General features: G+C 37.4%; 1 protein-coding gene across 5 annotated transcripts in view; it reads left to right on the top strand.

Moving 5' to 3' along the window:
* mora (cysteine and histidine rich domain containing protein) overlaps nucleotides 1-14,943 on the top strand; it is a 560,065-nt gene that overhangs the window by 204,803 nt on the left and 340,319 nt on the right. The gene's annotated exons all lie outside the window — the stretch shown is intronic.

Genomic DNA, 14,943 nt, shown 5'->3' with positions numbered 1-14,943 from the left:
ACTCTCTGATTTACTGGCCCACTCTATTTTCCTGTACAGTTTCTTATTATACTCATCAGAGTCATTAGGCCTATAGCACACTCCTGCTCTCAATTTTGATCACCCAATGCTTATGTCACACCAAACTGACTCGACACTGCACCGCCCATCAACGTCGACTGGCTTCACTTCGTTGGATTTCACATTTCTTAACTAATAGCATAACCCTCCCCCCTTCCTATCCTGTCTATCCTTTGTGTACACGTTGTACTCCCCAAATTCCAGTTCTGCATCCCTTATATCTGTGTGACACCCTGTCTCTGATATCCCAACAATATCTGCCTTTGATGTTTTGAGCAATACCTCAAATTCATCAAATTTATTTACCAAACTCCTAGCATTGGTGTTCATGCAAGTATAAATGCACCTGTTCCTATTCTTAGCTACCCTAACACAACCCATGTGTGTTTACTTGTACTGCAATGACCCCCAGCAGTCTCTGAAATATCTTGCATCTTGTTTTCCAGTCTGCTGCTCACTCCAATAGAAGCAGTGCAAGAATCACTTTCACCTCTGCCAGTGGCTACTGTTAATCTATTAGTCCTTGTATCTTCACAACTAGCAGTTATCCTACCCACCTAACACTGCCTCGATAGCATCAGCAAATATTCTTGCACCCTTTCTATTCAAGTGTATCCCATCCCTGTAGAAGCAGTCCCTTCTGTTAACAAGTACAGACCAGGCTGAAAAAAATTCTACCACTTGGGCTTTGCACTATCTTTCTTGGGCCGAATTGATCCACAAGGCTCACATCATATTCTCCTTCCTATTGTGTCTGGACAGAATTGCAGACACTTTCAAATTCAACCCTAATTAACAGCTTTTTTTCAACAGTGACTTATATATACTTGTTAAGTAATTCTGCTGGTCTCCTACTCTTAATATCATTAGTGCCAGTGTGTACAACTATATCACCTTTTGTGCCCTTAAAAGATGATATCCGCTCTACAACGTCATCAACCTTTGCCCCTGGCAGACATACCCTGGTCCTGTTCCACCTATCCTTTTTACAAAGATGTTCCCCGTTCCCCTGACAATAGAGTCACCAACAACTACGACTTCCTGTGGGACCAGCACATTCTGCCTTGGGGGTTGCCACTGTGTTGCGTGATGAACAAGTGCAAGCTGTGGCGTTGATGTGGGCAGCTGAGAGCTTGATGGGCCCCCTCAAATTAGATCCTTCGATGGCATCCACCCTGTCCTTGAAGCTCTCATATAGGCCCATAACGCTCAGTTGTCACCTGATTTCCTTACAACGTGCATACAAAAAGACATCCCCTTGGCAATATCACGTCCTGTACCCGATTGCTTCACGAACATCAAGCAAGCAGTGCAGTTAAAAGGCTGTGATACAGAGGGCAACTGCCCCCCCCTCAGTTCTCCCCTGAGCCACAGCACTCCCATTATCTTGAGCATCTTGCTTTGCTGCTCTGAATCATGATTTCGATTTAATTTCAATAAAATTTCAATTTCAGTACAAAATTATAACCCTAAACTTGTATCCCAACACAGTTATGCTATACATATTTTTCAGTATCGAGTGTTCCATTTATATAACTTCCGTATCAAGTTATGTATTAATTAATTATGTTATGTTTGTAATCAATGTTTGAAGTCGTTATATGTATTTAGTTAAAAAGTACAATTTAATTGACAAAGCAGTTTAACAAGATTAATAGATTTTTACTGATTAATTGACAATATTATATTATATACTATACTATACTAAGCTTAAGCTATCTAGTTCAGGATATAACTTTGTATCATATAACAATGGCGGCAAGTTAAGAATGGTAAATCTACAGACACTTAAGTATTAATTAACTTCCAAATCTCGCTATCTGATTTAAGAATAAACTAAGGATCCTGACTAGATCTATAAACTACTTATAGAAAATAATTTGATATAACAATTGGTCAATAAAGTGGCTAAATTTGGCTAAAAAACTTTTCGTTCAGTGTAGCTGCAACTTGTAACACGTGCATTTGATACCCTTACCAATACTAAGCAATACCTACAAAATCTCTATCTAAGTTAATAAAACAGAAAAAACTTCTGTATTCCAGGAGCAGTAAAAAACTTCGCCTGCGCAAGGCTACACTCGTTCTCGTATGATACCGTTATATTCGTAGCTACATCTTACTACCATATTAAATGAAAAATACCTTGTATAAAAAACCTTTGTCAAAAACATGAGCGAGTCTGACATTTACATGAGCGAGTCTGACATTTTAAGCACTATTTCTGTGTTTAGCACCCAAAAATCTATAAAGTAAACTTAATTTCATGCATCTAACAAGATATAACTCAAAATTTATTGTTCATTGTAATTCATTTACGTACTGTTTTAAGACATACGTTGCATGAAACAACTTCTGTCTTAGGTGGTGGCATGTTGAAGAGTTATAAACGGCTTTGAATGCAAGCAAACAGAATATAATGAATGTGATTGACACAGTAGGGTATAGTAGTTAAGAGTCAGTATCTGGTGTGACAAGACAACAGTTTGGATGTATGTGTGGCTAACTGCCTTATTCCTTGAGGGCTGCAAGGACTTTACCAAAGTGGTAACACTGCCAATGTCATTAACATTCTTATAATAACGAAGGCACTTGAGTTCAGGATGTCAATCAGCATTCCTGTTTAGAGCTACCTCGAACAAAGGCTAGAGAGTAATGCTGCAACTATAAAAAAGTCAAAACTTAAATAAATAGTACTTATTGGTATGAAGACTTTATAAAATGCATCCAAGCTGCCTGACAATCATCTAAGGAACCTGATAGTACACAAATTTCACAAAAATGCATTTATAAATTACTATAAAGCAGGAGCAAAATCACAAATGTCTTACACCTAGGCCAGGTGGATAGGCCAAAATAGAAATCAGAAGAATTGATGAGCTTAGTAACAGAGAAGAAAAATGAATGGGATTATTATATATGGTCAAGGGAAACAGATTTGTGCAATAAATATCAACTAGAATATAATCAAGTTACTCAGGTAGTTAGGCATAAAGCAGATAAAACATCTCTGGCTAAGAATACAAAGAAAAACAGCAAGGATTTCTTTCTGTATGTTAACAAAGAAGAAAAAGGATGAATCACATTTGGTAGATTTCTGGGACAAAAAAAAAAATAAATAAAAAAAATAAATAAATATTTTTCATTGTAAAATATTAGAAGTATTTCATTGTAAAGTATTAGACTTATTTTAATCCCATCTCTAAAAACTTCATATGAACATAGAATCAAAGTATTTATTTTTCGAGAAATCTATAAGATCATACAGTTACAACCTTTATTTGTGGCCCAATGCAATTCATCCCTTTCCTTTTATTAGTTAATATGTAGAAGAAAAAAAAAACCTTGCTTCTTTTCTTTACATTCTTAGCCAAAGACTTCTCATAATCTGTTTTAGCCTACATAAGTCCCAGAGTAACTTTATTATGCTCCAGTATGTATTTATTGTTCCCTGACCATTCCCTGATGATTTATAACCATCCCATCCATTTTTCTTCTCTGCCACTAATCAGTATTTGAGTTCTGCTAACCCCATCTCTAAAACTTCATGAGCCAAAACATTATGACCAGTGAGTCGTTATGCAAATCGAAGCAACTGCAGGTGAACTACGGCGCGTGTGCAGATCGGGATACATTATAAAAAACACCTGATACTGAGCTCCGTCAGTCAGTGTTATTCTTGTTCTTCAGATGGGAAAGGCAGCGGACCTAACCGAGTTTGACAAAGGCCAAATTGTAATGGTGAGACGACTGGGTCAGAGTATATCCAAAACAGCATAGCTGGTGGGATGCTCATGGTCAGCCGTGGTTAGTACCCACCAAAAGTGGTCCAAGGAGAGAAACCCATGAATCGCCGGTGAGGTGTTGGATGACCATGGCTCATCGATGCTCGAGATGAGCAAAGGCTCTCCCGGATGTTACATGGCAACAGAAGGGTGACTGTGGCACAACTTTCCAGTAATTGGAATGCTGGTGACAGGAGTAATGTCTCAATACACAGTACATTGAACCCTGCTGAAAATGGAGCTGCATATCCACAGGCCGCTCCGAGTGTTCATGCTAACCACGATTCACCAGTGACAGTGCCTACAATGGGCACACAAGCATCAAAACTGGACCTTGAGTGATTGGAAGAAGGTTGCCTGGTCCAATGAATCACATTCCCTGTTGCACCATGTGGACGGCAGGGCATGTGTGTGTGTGGGTTGTTTACCTGAGGAAGTGATGGCACCTGGATGCACTGTGGGACAAAAACAAGCCAGTGGCGGCAGTGCCATGCTTTGGGTGATGTTCTGCTGGGATACCCTGGGTCCAGTCATCCATGTGCCAGGCACTCTGATGTCTACCCTCTACCTAAACATCATTGCTGAACAGGTACACCCTTTCATGGCAGTGGTCTTCCCCTCTGACAATGCCATTTTTCAGCAGGATAATGTGCCATGCCAGACTGCCTGGATTGTTCAAGACTGGTTTGCGGAATATGAGGAAGACTTCCAGTATTGCCCTGGCCTCCAAATTCCCCAGACATCAGTCCCATCAAGCATCTGTGGTTTGTGTTGGAACAGCAACTCCGATCTGTGGCATCTCAACCACGGACCTTACAGGAGTTAAAGGATCTGCTGGTTACGTATCGTATTGGTGCCAGATACCAGAAATCTTATAGCCTCCATGCCTCGCCGGGTACAAGCTGTTTTGGCTGCACTTGGAGGAACAACAACATGATATTAGGTAGGTGGTTGTAATGTTTTGGCTCATCTGTGTAAATCCCATCACAGTTAAACCATATCTACAGACAAACTTAGAGCATTCCTTAACTCATTTTTGGAAATGCCAAAAAACATTAAAACAAAATTCCTTCCCTTCCTCCCCCCCTTCTAAACCATATCTACAGACAAACTTAGAGCATTCCTTAACTCATTTTTGGAAATGCCAAAAAACATTAAAACAAAATTCCTTCCCTTCCTCCCCCCATATAGGGGGAGGAGGAAGGGAGGAGCATAAAATTACTAATAAGTAAAGTTATACTTCACTTTTACAAAAGTGTTACTTATTAGTAGTGCAGTACAGGGAAACTTGAGCTGCTCACCCCATCCCTAAAAATTTCACTTTTGAATGTAGATGCAAAATATTTATTCAGTTTATCAGTAATACTTAGATACCTGGCATAACTCTCGATCCTGGAATCAAGAGTTATGCCATGTATTAATATATGCAAAGAATTCCTTCCTGCTTTTCTTTGTGCTCTTAGCCAAAGATTTCTCATTTGCCTCAGCTTGGCTAGCCTACCTGAGTAACTTGAATATGCAGTGTACTTATTGTAGGACTCTGTATTTATCCCCCCCTCCAAAATTTTATAATCATTCATGCATTTTCTTCTTTGTCCCTAACCTCATCAGTTCATATGACATTCATTTAGGTTAGAATCTTGAACAGTATCTCTTAGTTGCTATGAAATATTTAATGACTTCTTTGACAAATTCTCAATTGGCATTTACATTTTATTAACATCAGTCGGTCCCACTGAAAAGCATTTAAAAATAACAGCCTGTTATAATGATTTTTCTGAAAACAAAATCACTTCTCAAAGAAATAACCCTTTCTTTTGCCCTTAACTTAAGTTTAAGAATAAAGAGAAGGATTATTTCTTCGAATAAATCCCATTTAAATATGCTGTGATCATTACGGCCCCAAGGTTCCTTTACTTCATTATTGAATCTTAATCTGGTGGTTATTGCTAGACTGTTTTTTTTTTTTTTTTTTTTTTTTTTTTGAAAACACCAAGCAGGAGAGGTCTTCGAAACCTGTAGTACTTAGTACCATGCATGGATTGAAGGTTGGTAAGATGGAAGAAAATACATAGGTTGTAATTTTCCAGAAATACCTATGAAGGGAAGTTGTTTCCAGAAAACAGAAGTTGAAGGAATAAATGATGAAGAAGAAAAGTTGGGTCTGTGAGTTTGAAGTTGGACAGTAAAGTTTGCCAACTAGTTGCGGCACATGTTTGAATTAGTTTGGTAGAGCGAGAGAGAATAATAGAAGCCAACTCAGAAGAATAGTGCCCATGGAAGTATCTATAGAAAAGGCATAATGCAGAAACAGAAGGCCTACAAGAGAGAGAAAGAGACAGTGTGGAGAGACTTTGTTAGAAATGGGTCATTTATTAACATAACTGTTGCAGTTTGTACAGTGAGCAGCTGTTTGGACAAAAAGTAATGTCAAAAGTGAAAGAGAAAACCCAGAAATTTTTTAGATGCAGACAAAGCAATATTTGTGATGTGCTTATGCCAAGAGAGAGATTGGAAACTAGGATAATCTCTAATAGAAATATGTGACTTGTCTGGAAATCTGAGTGTCATCCTTTAATGTTAATATCAATCCTTCTAAAACGCAGTCCTGTCTTATACCTCACAGTCCTTTTTGCGAGCATAACACAGGACTGAGCTTTAGAAGGTGAAATTAGCTAAGTTATGCTTGTCGTATTGGAGAATTATTTGGAGATCAACATTTAAGGAATGCATAGTAGATATTTGAGAAGTTGAAGCTGTTTATGCAGTGCAAGGATTTTCAAGGTGGAATGCAATATGCTGTTAGCAAAACTATGGATATGATCTCTAGTCAGTGGAAGAAGGTCATTAATATACAAGAGGAAAAGAGTGGGAGAAAGAACTGAAATTTGGAGTACACCAGCATCAGTGGAGAAGTTAGAAGACAGCCATCTGCCCTCACTTGCATTGAGCTGTCAGAGAGAAAACTGGATACCCAGTTACAAAAAAACAGTTGGCAAACCATAAGATGGAAGCTGATATAGATGATCTTTATGCCAAACATGATCAAAAGCCTTTGAAATGTCAAGAGTAACCACTTGAGTTTTACAAACTTTTCTTATTGAATTTGTTCATAGAGGGGTAACATAAGCCAGTATATTACCAGTGGATCGACACTGATTGGTTTCTAGATAGTTTAAGAGTTGGCGGTTAATTGATTTCTCCATTACTTTAGAAAGAGTGGAAGTAAGTGCATTTGTATGGTAGGGATTTGTTAATTTTTTCAGAAACTGGTGGAATATGAGAAATTTCAAAGCAGAATGAAAAAACACCAGGTAAACACGAAACATAACATGGGTAAGCCCAGGAGGACAGGTTTTGAGAATGTATAGAGAAGGATCTAGTGCTTTCTTGGTGACAGGACTTAAATTCTTCTGACATCCTTTTTTTAAAGGAAGTCAATAGGAGGCATTGAATGGAGGTGTTTTACCAACATCATGAATACACGAGTTAGAAGAAAAGTGGAATGCTAGTAGGTCAGCTTTATTTTTGCGAAGATAGGAATGGAACTATCCAATTTTGACAGAGGTGAGAATACAGAGGGTGAAAATTGCAGCTAATAGAAAAAGACCCCAAGGCCTGACTACCATTTGGACAAGAAGTAAGTTTTCTATTCTTAGCCTGTTCAAAATATACTTTGGACTGATTAATGACTGCTTTACAATAGTCGTGAGCTTTCGTGTAGGCAGAAAATGAACTGGAGATTTGAATGCAAGCCAATTGATATATGCAACATTATCTTGTGATAATGTTGCAAGGCTTGTGAACAGCCTTAGCACATTTATTAGGAAATCCAGGTTTAGATAAAGAATGAGATTTTAAGGTGGTGTGTGGAATAAAGGATTTCATTCCTATAAGAATAATTTTGCTGAGACGATCTGAGCAAACTTTGATATCAGAAGATTTAAAACTGTAATCCAATCAAGGAAAAGAAGAAAAGAAATTTTGCAGATCATCCCTTTTTTGCATTTTTGTAATGACAATACGAGGTTGAGAATGGCCATGAGAAAGGGTATATTGGAGAAGACACCTTTAATTTGTAATCTGAGGTGCCTGGAGGACCACTCACCTTGACTATGTACTTGGAAGGGTTGATTGTGAAAAGATTGAGTGTTGGTTGTGTGGTTAGGATTGTCTGGTATTGTGGTAGGTAAATGAACAATCTTGCAAAAGCCTCAGAATCTTTAACAACTGGCTCCATGTGACTAAAACTGAAGCCAGCTGCAGTTGTTAAAATCACCAAGGAAAATTACTTCACTGTTAGGAAAGTTTGACTGGAGATAGTTGTGTGTCAAAGAGCAGAGGGCAAAGAGTTCCAAGTAATTAGTTAGTGGAGTTGGGAGAATGTTAGAGGTAATTTGACAGATGAATTTGACAGAAAGGTGTATAGAGCTTTTGAGTCAAGAGTATCAGAAATATAAGATTTCAAATTACTGAATCTTGACAGTGAATATCAGAGTGGACATAAGCGCAAGTACCACCTTTTATGGAGAAAGGAATTGTACAGTGAATAGTTAGGACAACTGGGATGAGCAGTTGTTGAATCAACTGATAATTGGGATTCTGTCAGTAAAAGTATGTGGAGTTTGGCTGATTATAAGTGGAAATAGGCATCATTGAGATTGGAACAGAGACCACATATAATTGTGAAATGAATGAGGTAGTATTTGGGGGATTTAGATATTTTCACAGAAAAGTTTGTTCTAATAATGTGACTATTCTTTGTATAGTAGTAAACAAAGGTGGGGAGGACATGCTTGAACTTTGCTCCACAACCCACCATCTTTTTAAATATGGGTTTCACCACTTCAAGCTTCCACTAAGCAAAGTGGTCATATTACACTGGTTGATGAGAATCATCTACCACCTACCATTGCTTGGTAATACTAGGGGTGGCATTTCTCCATGTAGGCATAATAATTGATGAAGTTCAATAACTGATCAAGCTTGTTGCCTAAGTTTGAGATTATGCAAAAGTCCGTAGATTGGGTAATAAAAGGAATCAAGTTGTACTGCAACAAGAGATAAGTTCTTCGAAACTTGAGGCTTTAGCCCTAAAATGATTTTAAGTTTTATGTGCCCAAATGTAAGTTATAAATTTTGTGTTCTTTACTGTTCCGTTCTCTGAACTACAATAAATGAAAAATGAAAGGAATAATATTTGTTACATATTTTTACATATTTCAATTTTTTACTAAAAATTAAAAAATTACTTGAAGTCCTTCATTCCATTAAGAAAAGAAGAAATATCTGTATGCCAGCGAAATTAAAAAAAAAAAAAAAAAAAAAAAACAGAAAGAAAAACAAAAAACCAGAATTGTTTTTAAGAAACTAAAAAAGTTGGACACCTGTCAAGTTCCAAGTGACTGAGTGGCACTACTGCTACTGGGTTAATACATGATGAATCACTGATGATAAGCAGTTCAATGGTATTGCTATCTTTGTTGTTTCTCCAACATGTTGATGTAGAATGTAATCATCCATTATTTTGCTACTGATTGAGCTGCCAACTCACTGGTTCCAGTTGATATCTGGAAAAGTAATCCCTGTGCAGTATAAGATATGCTAAGTTTTTACTTATTTTCTGTATAATTGTTCATTATACTCATGACAGTCATTTGGTTTATTACAGACTCATTTTTATTTTTCCAGTGTTTGTCACACTAGAGCAACTCAGTATTACTCCTGCAACCTTTGTGTACTGTTTGTACTGTTTCATAGTCTGAGTGCTTCTTAATAAAAACATTACTCCTTTACCTTCCCACTCTTGTTAATGTTTTAATTTCATTAAATACTTATCTGTAATACACAAATCTTTATCATAAATTATCATAACTCTTAGTTAGACTTAGTGAATAGCTTTCTTATTGATGGCAACTGGGCTCAGGAAAATGGTTTCTTGATCTCCACACAAAAAACTGTATGCGTGCACTTCTGTAAGAAAAGAAACCATTTAGATCCGGAATTAAAACTTAATGGACAGTTAATCCCAATCAGGCCAACCATAAAATTTCTCGGACTTATTCTTGATAAAAAACTAACTTTTTTGGAATATATAAAACAACTAAGAAAAAACTGCCTCAAGAAACTAAACATTTTGAGAGTCTTGTCCGAAACAACCTGGGGTGCAGATAGAGTTACTCTGTTGTGATTATACAGAGCCCTCATAAGATCTCGACTAGGCTATGGAGCCCCTGTGTATAACTCAGCCAAAACCGAGTGCCCTGAGGTGGCTTGATCCAGTGCACCACAGTGCTTTACGAACAGCATTAGGAGCATATTGCACCTCACCAGTCCACAGCCTATATGCAGAGGCTCATGAACCACCACTACACCTCCGGAGACAAAACTTGCTGTTATACTACACTGCAAAGATAAAATCAATACCACCTGACATGGACAATCCCACACGAACCAAGTTTGGAAAACTTATATAGAGCACATCCAAATGCTAACAAACCAGCAGGCCTATATTTAAGAGACCTAATCCAGTAATGCAATTTAGATCCCAGTCAGATAGCAATTTCTCCTAAAATTCCATATCCACCTTGGGATACCATTCAAACGATATGCATAAATGGAACAAGGATTCCCTACCTACACAAAATTTCCAACAATTACACACAGCCTACAGAGACCAACATTGTAATTCTACAGTGATATACACAGATGGTTCCAAACAGAAACCAAAGTAGGAATAGCAGCCAAATTCCTGAATACCATCATTTCCAAACTACTTCCAACCGAGTTCAGCATTTATAGGGCAGAACTGGAGGCTATACAACTAGCCATGAACCATATATGGCTAACCAACGTCGCCAACAGTATAATATTTACAGATTCGTTCAATGCTCTGCAAGCCTTAAAGGATAACACTATAAATACCCATCTGACCGTATGTAAAATACATAACACTCTATCAGTAAAATAATAAGAGGAGTTTACCTCAATATAGTAGTTTTGATAACACTATCAAAACTAGCAAAGCGAAAGCAAAACATAAGTTTCTGCTGGGCTCCCAGACATGTAGGAATAGATGGCAATGAACAAGCTGACCGGGCTAGCCGGGTGGGTAAAGTGCCTCCCTGGCAACCCAAAGGTCACTGTTTCGAATCCCGCCTCGGGCTTGGATCAAAGTACTGCAAAAACCTTGGGAGGTGCATTATGACACAGAAGCTGATGTGCCAACAACTACAAAAAAAAAAAAAAAAAAGCAAAACAAGCAGAAAGCCCAATCAACAATACCATACCTGGTCTATAAAATTACAATTCGAAATAGTGGCAACAAAAATGGCAGGAACAGGCTGGTAACAAATTATTACAGATAAAACCATTGTTACAACAATGCAAAACCAGTACAAGAACCAACAGACAAGAAGTTATACTGAGCAGATTAAGAATAGGACACACCAATGTTACCCACTTCTATCTGCTCCGAGCCGAATCTCCACCTCAGTGCTCTGACTGTCACACAGTGCAAACAGTCCAACATATTCTACTTGACTGCCCTAACTTTACACGAGAACATCAGATTACCTTTAAATCTTTAAAAGGAATGGACACATTTTCATTATGAACAATATTGTCAGATAAATCTAATATATCCAGTCTTCCAGTTTCTGAAACGCATAAACTGCTAAAATTTGATATAAAAATCATAACAAAAGACATCATTGAATAAGCCATAAATCATAAGTTTGGTGCATTATAGCCATAGAAGCTGATGCACCAGTAAAATATCCAATCCAATCCATCCAACCAATCAATCTTATTTGATATATATATATATATATATATATATATAGTATTAGGAATGAAGCAAGGAAACAGTAATATATCGATAGCAGTAATATTGATTACTACTATCTATGCTCAATGCTTTGTATAAAGGCCTCCGTAGCCGAGTGGGCAGGAGTGGGAGTGCAGTAGCATACGCTCTTTGAGTAGACCTGGGTTCAAGCCCCTGACTGCTGAATACGGTCGATCTGCCAACCCGCACTGGACCAGCGTGGCAGATTATGGTCTATTTCCCTCAACATGAATTGTTGAGGAGGCGTCCATCCTGCAGTGGGTTGATAACGGCTGCACTTTACTTTTTTTTTACTATTATATGGGTAGCAGTTCGAGCATTTAACAGTGTTAAACTTTAGTTGCCACTTCTGTTGCTAATTTATAATCATCCCATTCAGTTTTCTTCAATGCCATTAAATTTTCTAGATCTTGTTGAAGTACAACTTGATTCCTTTTATTACCCAACCTACAGACTTTTGCGTCATTTCAAACTTAGACAATAAGCTTTCTGCCTTCATCAATTATTATGTCTTCATTAATATCATTATTATTTTTTCATCCAGTTCCTTTGTTATAGTATCATGTAGCTAATCATATTGGTCAGATATGACTTAACTTTTCATCCAGTTCCTTTGTTACTGCATCATAGCTAATCAGATTGGTCAGAAATGAACCCCTCACAACAAGTTCATGCTGTAGTTGCCATGCAGCTCCATTCTTGTCAAGATGATCCTGCAATACTTCTTTAATCCCTGACTCCATTATTTTCCCTGAAACACAAGTTTACAGGTCTGTAATTACTGTATTTACTTTTCCCACTGATAACTCTTTGTGAATAGGATAGATATTTGCACATCTTGAGTCTATAGAGACCACCCCTGAATCCAAGGATGCTCTAATAATTATGGCCAAAGGCTGTAATTATGGGAACATTCATGCTTACCTCTATTGCTGCTACTTCTAATATAATTGGATTGGTTTCACGAGCCCGTGCTACATTGTTAACTTTTAGCTTCATTTAGAACTTGATTACTGATATTCCCATCACTGAAAACTTCTTCATATGTGTATGTAGGCGCAAAATATCTATTCAGTTTGTCACGAACCTGAATCAACAATAGTTATGGCAGTATCAACAATAGTTATGGCATTCATAACTAGTGGGCCAACCTGATTCACTCCTTTCCTTCTAGTGTTAACAAAAGCAAAGAGTTCTTTGCTTTCTTAGTCAAGCACTTCTCATGTGTCTTAGCATGCCTAATCTTTTTAATGACTTCATTGCCCGTTAGTTTGTATATACTGTAGATCTCTGTCTCCTGCTAATTTATAATCATCCCATTCAATATTCTTCAGTGCCATTAGTTTCATCAATTCATTTGATATCCATTTAGCTCTAAACCCCAAACAGTATTTCTTTGTTGGTATAAAAAGCTTATTCTTCTTTTACTTTGGCTGCTTCCCATTTGAAAGTTGCATTTGGTAACTTCATGGTAGTCCCACTGAAAGGAATTTAGAAGCTAAGGTCTCTGTGGTCAATTTTATGTATGCAAAATCTTTTCCACTGACAATAGATTGATCTTTAATAAGATTCCCCACCAATATATTATGAACACTGCCTAATGGTTGTTTCATCTGGATATTCATAATGCATGAAGAATCACTGTAAAATTAGTGTTGTATAGCAGAACATAAATCTTCAGCTATCAATTTCTTGTGAAAAAAAGTGTCTTCATCTTGAGCCAGAAATATATATATATATATATATAAAAAAAAAAACTTGCCAACAATATCAGACAATTGGACTTATTTTTTTAATAATAAGCATTTCACAGTACATATGGCTCACATTAAGATTATATGGCTTTAGAAACTGAACATTTTAAGAATGAACTGTACCACATTCTGGGGTTTAGAGAGAAATTCTATTACATTTCTATAGAGCAGGGGTGGCGAGCCTTTTTAAGGGTGTGTGCCAAAATTGGCTAGGTCTTTTAAAAAAACTACCATTGTGTGCTGCTTGGAATTTTGCAAAGTACATTGGAACGTTGATTATCTGAACCACCCGATCCCCCAAAAATTGCAGTATCTGTTTCCAGTGCACTGGTTGTCATGCTGGAATATTACTCCTCCACTTAATGCATTTGAAGGCCAACTCACACGGAGCCTTTGCTGTGCTAGAACTGCAATGGCATGGTGTGAGTAACAGTCTGAATGCAGTTGCCAGGCAGGCACTTTACCCACCTGGGCTAGCCGGGTGGGTAAAAGTGCCTGCCTGGCAACCCAAAGGTCGCAGGTTTGAATCCCACCTTGGGCTTGGATCAGCATAGTGCAAAAACCTTGGAAGATGCATTATGGCCACAGAAGCCGATGTGCCAACAACTGAAAAAAAATATTAAAAAAATATTAAAGAGGATGAGAGATCTCGCTGCAAAAAAAAAGACAATCTCCCATGGTTCAAAGAAAAATTCAAAATTACATATTTTAAAAAATAAACCTTCCCAAGATTCATTATACTCTTATTTGTGTCCAATCACTTGTGCTGTTTATTTCTGTTTATGTAAAATAAGTGTGGTTTATAGTTGAAACCAGTGCTTTTTTTGGGACGGTACGCAACGTTACGGCATACCGGCACCTTTATTAACAGTGATGTGTTACATTGGATGCAGTGCACTTTGAAATTTTTAATATTCCGCAAATTTTTTTCACATGTTTACCCACTATTTAAATTAGCTTAAAATTATTTAACTAAATTTGCATTTTTTACTGTCTATTTACTGTTAAGATTTTCTCTATATAAAACTGTATAACCATTTTTATAATTCTAAATTACTCAGTGGGACCTGTGTTTAATTATTTTGAATTCCCCTTGGAAGTTACATTTAAAATAGTTTCTGTTGAACGAAGAAAATTTTCATATAGTGAACAGATTGAGAGAGAATTAACTCGGTATGCCCTGTTCGCTTTTGTGGCATTCAGGCAATTTAGGCAATTATTTCTGCTGCATGAATTAAGAGAGCTAAAGGGATTAACATTCTACAACTTAGTGGTACCTGGCAAAACCCACAGAGTTACTACTCTATGGTAAAACCTATCCGACCACTTGTCCCACAAGAAGTCGCGCTGGTCAAGAGTGAGCAGATCAAGGTTATTCCCAATGAGCTCTTGCCCATCTTCTACTGCAGTGGTGTCCAACCTTTTCCACGTATAGGGGCCATATTCAAAAAAATTCAAAGTTAGATTTCTTCAGTGTGTTACATTTTCGATATCT

Source organism: Mastigoproctus giganteus, chromosome 3 (assembly GCF_048544385.1).
Source record: "Mastigoproctus giganteus isolate SK-2022 chromosome 3, ASM4854438v1, whole genome shotgun sequence".
Lineage (NCBI taxonomy): Eukaryota > Metazoa > Arthropoda > Arachnida > Uropygi > Thelyphonidae > Mastigoproctus > Mastigoproctus giganteus.
This window is presented reverse-complemented; position numbering and strand designations above follow the sequence as displayed.